The following is a 6965-nucleotide window of genomic DNA, read 5'->3' as shown; positions in this document are numbered from 1 at the left end:
TGCGTCTGACGCAATCGCGTCGCGCGGGACCGCCTGTGGCGCCATCGTTCAATTTGGGGAGCAGAGGAGTGTTGCGCATGCGCGGGGCCTCGTGCACCCGTTCCCTGGCGGCCGTTGGGTGGCGCTGAGGTAAATATAACCCTGCTGAGGGAGCTTCGGTACGGGCGGCTGGTTGTCTGGCTGCTCTCCCGTCGCTGCTCTGCGTACAGCGTCCTAGATCGTAGAACCGTTGCGGTTGGAAAGATCACTGATACCATCCAACTACCAGCCCATCGCCCCGTGCCCGCTAACCCGCATTCCTTCGTGCCACATCCACATAGCTCTTGAACACCTCCAGGGATGGTGACTCTGGGCAGCCCGTGCCACTGCATTGCCACACTTGCTGAGAAGAACTCTTCCAAATCTTCAACCTGAACCTCTTGTGGTGCAATTTCAGGTCATTACCTCTCACCCTACGGCTGTTACCTGGGAGAAGAGGCTGACCCGCACCTCACCATAACCTTCTGTCAGGGAGTTGTAAAGGGCAATATGGTCTCCCTGAGACTCTTCTCCATATGCAACAGTTCCAGCTCCCTCAGCCACTCCTCATAAGACTTGTGCTCCAGACCCCTCACCAGCTTCATTGCTCTTCTCAGGACATGCAGATATGCTGATGTGGCACTCCACCTTTTCCAGCCTTTGCCAGCTTGTTGACTGTAAGCCTTGATAGTTCTTGCTGCCTGCCATCTTTCATCACTGGAATAAAATACAGTGTTTTGTAATCAGGCTGCGCCTTCTAGGAGGCTGCTCTGCAAGTTGTGTGGAGTCATCCCTCCTTGATGGCTGTAAAATGGGTCCCTGATAATTGTGGGTGTTATGTTCCAGCTGCTGACAATCCTTAAATGTAAAAAGGAAATTGTGTGGCTGACTAAATGGATTAGTCTGTGGAGCTGTGCACCATTAAACATCATCAGTGGTTTGAATAATTAGTTTGGAACGTCAGCAAAAGTGAGACTTTCATTTGAGCTTCATTGGTAGAATTTTAGTTGGAATAGTGATGAGTAAAGTTGTGTGAGTGAGTTCGTGTGTCAAAAGCATGACCAATGCACACTGATATTGAGGCCAGCTACGCAGCCAGTTAACAGCATTCAAAGTATGCTGCATGATCATGCAAAAGACGTTTGTAGTTAGAGATAATGCCTTTTAATATTAGCCACTGTAGCTGCAGAAGTGTATGTGCTTCAGGGCACAGGCTACTTTTATGAGCAATGATAATTGCCTTGCTATTGGAATTCATGTGGGTCTATCACTAATGAGGCAAATCAACTTTGACCTTGAACAAAATGGCAGAGGTGCAGTGTTAGTACTTACACAAATGTTCATGTAGATAGTGTTTTGTAGGCTGATGAACAGTACTGTTCTCAGTAGAGTCTTGTAATTTGCTCTTTGTACATGCAGTTTTTAGCTGAGTTAGTATGTGCTGTCTCATTGTCATGAAAAAAAGACCGGAAAGAAAAAGACAAAGGGTTTTGTTGCTCATGCCTTTTCTGTTTCACACCTAACCAGGTGTATTCAAAAAGTGTCATATATGATGCAAACAGCATGATCCAAGGTTACTTTTCTGGGGGCTAATTATCTTGTTCTGATCACTGGTTCCAGTACTCATGCATAACTAATACTGTGTACATGATGTAGTCGTATTTCTGTGTGCTAGTTTGGATTGTAAGTAGCCAGCAATTAGACACTTTATGGTGATGAATTTCACAGTCAGAATGTGAAGGTGGTGAAATTGAGCCTATTTCTGTATTTATTTCAAACGTTAGGAATCTGCAAGATTTTGCTGGATTGGACCACGAACAAACTTTTTATTTTAGCAGGTCTTATTCATGTTAACTGCCTTGATTAAAATTTGATATATTTTTATTTTTTGTTTGATTTTAGTAAGCTATTTATATAGGAAATAATTACTTCTAAGCCTGGAAACAGTCAGTGCATTTGTGAAGGTGTGCTAAAGGATATATGGATATGCTTGTGGAGTCCATATGCCTAAAAATTAAAATAGATGTGTTTATGCACCCACACTGGGAATACTCTCTGAGCGCTTGACCACAGGGCATAAAGGTATAGTTTGCAAATGATACTCTGTCATCATTAGTTGCTATTGCAGCTTTGCTTGTGCAAGCAGGTTCATGACACTGATAGTTTCACAAGTTTGACACGTACATATTTATCTCACACTGCTGCTTTTGACAGGTGCAGGGAGGAGTTCTCAGATAGATATGCTAGTGTAGTACCTACTAATAGTTTCAATAACGTTCTTTATATATCCTGAATAAATGATTAATTATCCTTATCCTAAATATATCCTGAATAAATGATTAATCGTAGGCATGTGCTGATACATCAGCTGTGGCTTTTATTTTCCAATCAGGACTATATATGAAAAAAACACTTGTTTTACGTTTTTCTCTTTCAGTGGCATTAAACTGAGAATCAGTCAGCACAAAACATTGATTCTTAAAGGGATTTTTTCCTTTATTATTGGAAGTTTGCCCTATTTGCTATTTTCAAATTGAATTTGGCACATTGTTTTGTACAGCACAGTGCTTCAGCAAACATATCCCACTAAACCTTGATTGCAGGGGGTCACTTTTGTCATAGGAACCAAAAGCAAAGAGTAGTTAGAGAATTTGAAAATAATTAAGTTGTGATATTCCATAAGCCTCCATCATGCTCCAAGAGAAGGTGAAGTTTGAATGAGGGAACCATAAATGACTTCCTACTACCCTGCCCCTTGCAGTGCTGTTGCCAAGACTTGAATTCTTTAGCCAAGCAAATTAATAGTAAGGCTGCTTTGCATGTGTCTTTGTAATTTCAGCATTTTAGAAGTTGTTAAGTTACAGCAGTTCTTCCTATTCACTGGCTTTCATTAACCGTGTTTATACCTTAGGCTGCAACGAGTCTCCAGGCTCATACAGTTAGCTGTGGCAGCCTATTCTGGTCTGTTTCAAAAACTGACCGTTTTTCATCTTGAAAATATGAGGTCTTGCAATTGTTGAAAGGCTCTTTTGGAACTCACAGTTCTGAAGGTTTAAAATACTCTTCTGTATTTATATGCATTTGTAGTCAGTTTAAGCTTGTTTGTTCTTGCCCAGGCGTAACTCAGCCTCTGTAACTCTTCTCTGTGCCTGCTGGATGCATCTGTGCTAGTAGATTGAAAGAGTCTCAGACCTTTCTCAGGTCCTGGGCTTAATGGTGTGTCATAGCCCAGGTTGTGTGCATAAATGCTCTTTACCCCTCCATTTCCCCATTAGGGTGACGATGACCAGACCAAAAGTTACGAGGCATGGGCCTAGGTCTGAGATGTATCCCCCAGCCTTCAGTGCACACTGCTATGCACTTTGCCCAGGACACCAGAGCTGGTGTGGATGCTCCCGTCCATGCATGCTGAGCAGGGAAAAGTTCTACCAAACCCAGCAGGATCAGGCACTGATCATCCTCACTGAGGACTGATGAAACAGAGATGACAGTTGTATAGCCTGTTGAGGTGTAACACATCTGTGTTTTGAAACTGTACAGAGCAGCAAGCTCATTGGGAGAGAGGAGCTGCTGCAATGTATAGTTAACCAAGCTGTGCTGCTTACACCCAGGAGTGTGAGTACATGTGGGAGGAGTAGGATGTGCAAGTAATGAGCTGCTTTGGAAAGTGCCTTCCTTCCACTAGCCGTGCAGGAGTAACTCGGTGAAGATGGGTTCACACGAGTGGCCATGGTCAGATCTCTGAAAGAGTTCTCCTGTCTGGGAGACGTATGCTCACTGAGTCTGCTGCAGTACAGCAGGAAGTTGTGTCCAGCTCTGGGATTTATCACTGTGGCAGTGTATGTTCTGTCCTCTTCTGCCATGCTGTGTGAATCGTTCAGTTAAAAACAAGGGCTTTTTTCACCCTTCTACTACCAGAGCACATTCTCAGGCTCTACATTCCATCATGACCTGATGTTCAACAATTAACTTGATGAGTCTAGCCACCTTTTCACTCAAAACAGGGCTGCCCAGTGTTGCTATTCCCTTTCTTAATGTTTAACTGGTAACAAACCAGAGAACCTAAACTTGTACCTACCAGAGTTCAGCCAGATTCTAGGACCTGGTGGCAAGGGTAATGGACATCAACAGGAGTGGTTATTCCATACCCTTGGACATTTAGGCTGTTCACTCTGGAGGTGCTTCCCTCTGAAAGTAGGCCATGAGACACAGAGGGGCTCAGAAGAGAACTTCCACTGGAGTATTTGCTTTTGAAGTTTTGCTGGGCTGTAGCAGATCATCAGCTATGGGAACGCACCTTATGAATACTCTGGGTTTAGCTCTTTGGGTGTATCACAGCTAGACTGCTCAAGGTGCCAGGCTTGCCAAACTTCATGAAAGAGAATGATCTGGAGGCAGCCTGTGTTAACTGTTCCCTTGTCTTTCACAAACTGCTGCATGAACTGAAATCTCCGTCGCATTTGCCATTGGCTGTGATTGTTTCAGAAGCTCTAGAAAACATTCAGTGAGCTGCTACACATCCCCAGTGAGCTGTGTTTTTCTGGAATGATGATATAGACATGTTTGATGCAATGTGAAGTTGAAATGCATATATGCTCAAGGCTTGCAAAGGTAATACTAGAGGACTATGCTGTAGAGCATGCCAGGGTGGTGCTGCCTTGTCTTTGGTGCTTGTTGGAAATGGTTCCTGAACTGATTTTCACTTTGTCTCTGTTATTGAAATTGTGAGGGTCATCTGATTCATCATCTGTGATACCCAACCCTCTGTTTTTTATGGTGGCTTCTAATCTTGTGCTGTCATTAAAGCTCATTGTTGCACTTCTCGTGTTTTCACGGCAGAGCCATTGATGGCCGTTTCAATTTTCAGTATTTTGTACCTTTGATGAAAGGTAATTCTAATCCCATATTTGGCTCCAAAACCTTCATATCAGAGAACTGTATTCTTGCTGAGCTTAGGCATGAGCAATAGTTCTCCAATTATTTTCTGTAAAAAAGCTTTTTTATGGCAGTTCCACTAGTTCCAGTCACCCCACCCTGGCTCAGCCAATGTATGGAAGGACTTCAATTCATCTTCAGTTTCCTTTCATTTGCTGAAATCTTTCACGCTGACACTCTGTAATATTTCTCCTTCTAGTCGTACAAGAACTCCTGAATCTTATCTAAATCCGATACTTCTCTAGGGGACATTTTGTCCTACCCAATGACATATCTAAATCTCAGTTTTGAGTCCCCTCATTGATTCAACCTTATTTTATCTGGTTTATATGGTGTCTCACATCATCATCATACTGCAACCCAACATCAACTCAACAAGAACAAAAAAACAGGTTAGGATTTCTGAATTAATTATTAAATGGTATTTGCCCTTTGAATTCCAAACCTTTTACCATCCTTTGCCAGATGTATATTATTGTAAAATACGTTTGAACCAATTTGTTTAAGGGGGGAAACCTCGCCCTGTTACTTTGCTGCAGCTGCTGTGAACAGAAGTACTGAAATGATATCGTTTTCTACGCAGAAGAGAAGGAAGAGCAGTGATGGTGTGTTTGCCTGGAAGGCCCACAGGACTGCAATCCCATCTCCAGGGATCTCATTTCCCTGTTAAACATGTCAAGTGACAATCACTGCATCTTGCCTTTAGCTAGGTTGTCTCAGTTGTTAATTACCCCCACTTTGAACATACACATTTGTGCTGAAGCAGGTATACCTTGCTTTGGCTTCATGCCATTTAGTTCTATTTCTTTTCTGCTAAAATAAAAATCACCACCACTGTCACATTTTAACAAAAAGTCCTTTCTAAAGTTTAAGAATATGATGATGTATTTGGTTTGTAATAGAACTTCTGACTGAGCACGTCTGGTGTGTCTGGTGCAGTTTCTGTGGCCCTGTGTGACTGGTATTTGTTGTGCTGGTACCCTTTAACTCCACATCTTCTTCTCCTTTGGTCTGCACTGATGTCTTATTCATCCATCTGTATCTCAGGTCATTCCAGTGTCTCTTAAAAATATTACTGCAATATTATTTTTTTATTAGTTATCTGAAATTTCCCTACATTTCAGCGGCTCAGATAACTGCTTCAATGTTCTCCGTATTTGAAAGACTGGAGAAATTGAGTCATTTATCACAGAATCATAGAATCATAGAATGTGTTGAAAAGGACCTCAAAGATCATCTACTTTTAACCCCCTCTGCCATGGGCAGGGTCGTCAACCATTAGACCAGGCTGCCCAGAGCCACATCCAGTCTGGCTTTCAATGTAGGTAGTAGTATCAGATTTTTTTGCCTCCTCCACTTTGTTATCTCAGAAGAGTGCCATCCTTTATTCTTTATTTTGTTCTGTCTTAAGTTTAGAGCCAGCGTAGATGCTCAGTTTCAGTAATAAATGAAGACCATATGGCCTTCTAGACAGCTGTTTCTCCAGTCAGACACACGCACTGCTTGAAATCTGTAGAAAGGGCAGTTCTTTTCAGTTGGGATTGTGATTAGTTAGCCTGAAAACTGTCCGTTTTTATATGAATGTGTACAGTTGCCTTTTGTTTCAGGTTGTCTTCTCAGACTGAGAAGAATACAGCAGTAAAATCATCAGAATCTCATCAGAAACTGCAGATCTGCTTTATTTTCCATGCAAACTTTGCACTCCACAGTAGTTCTTTGTTGAAACCGTTCCTTTCTGGTACTATGGTATTTATTTATTTAGTGGTGGTTTAGAATAAGGTTGTTTTTAAAAGCTTAGTTTTTCTTGTGTAATACAGTTTTTCTTGTGTAAAAAACATGGTCAAGCTGACCCCCTGTATTTAAGGGACATCTGCTGGCTCTTCACAGTGTTCTGCTAGCAGTGACACTTAGCGAAGGAGGTCCACCTCACTTGGAGAATGACTCAGAGGTATCATCCCTCACCCCTCCACCAACAGGGGAGATGGCTGCGCTCTTGAAGAAAGCTTTAGACA

The sequence above is a fragment of the Gallus gallus genome, chromosome 4 (genome assembly GCF_016699485.2).
Source record: "Gallus gallus isolate bGalGal1 chromosome 4, bGalGal1.mat.broiler.GRCg7b, whole genome shotgun sequence".
Classification (NCBI taxonomy): domain Eukaryota; kingdom Metazoa; phylum Chordata; class Aves; order Galliformes; family Phasianidae; genus Gallus; species Gallus gallus.
This window is presented reverse-complemented; position numbering follows the sequence as displayed.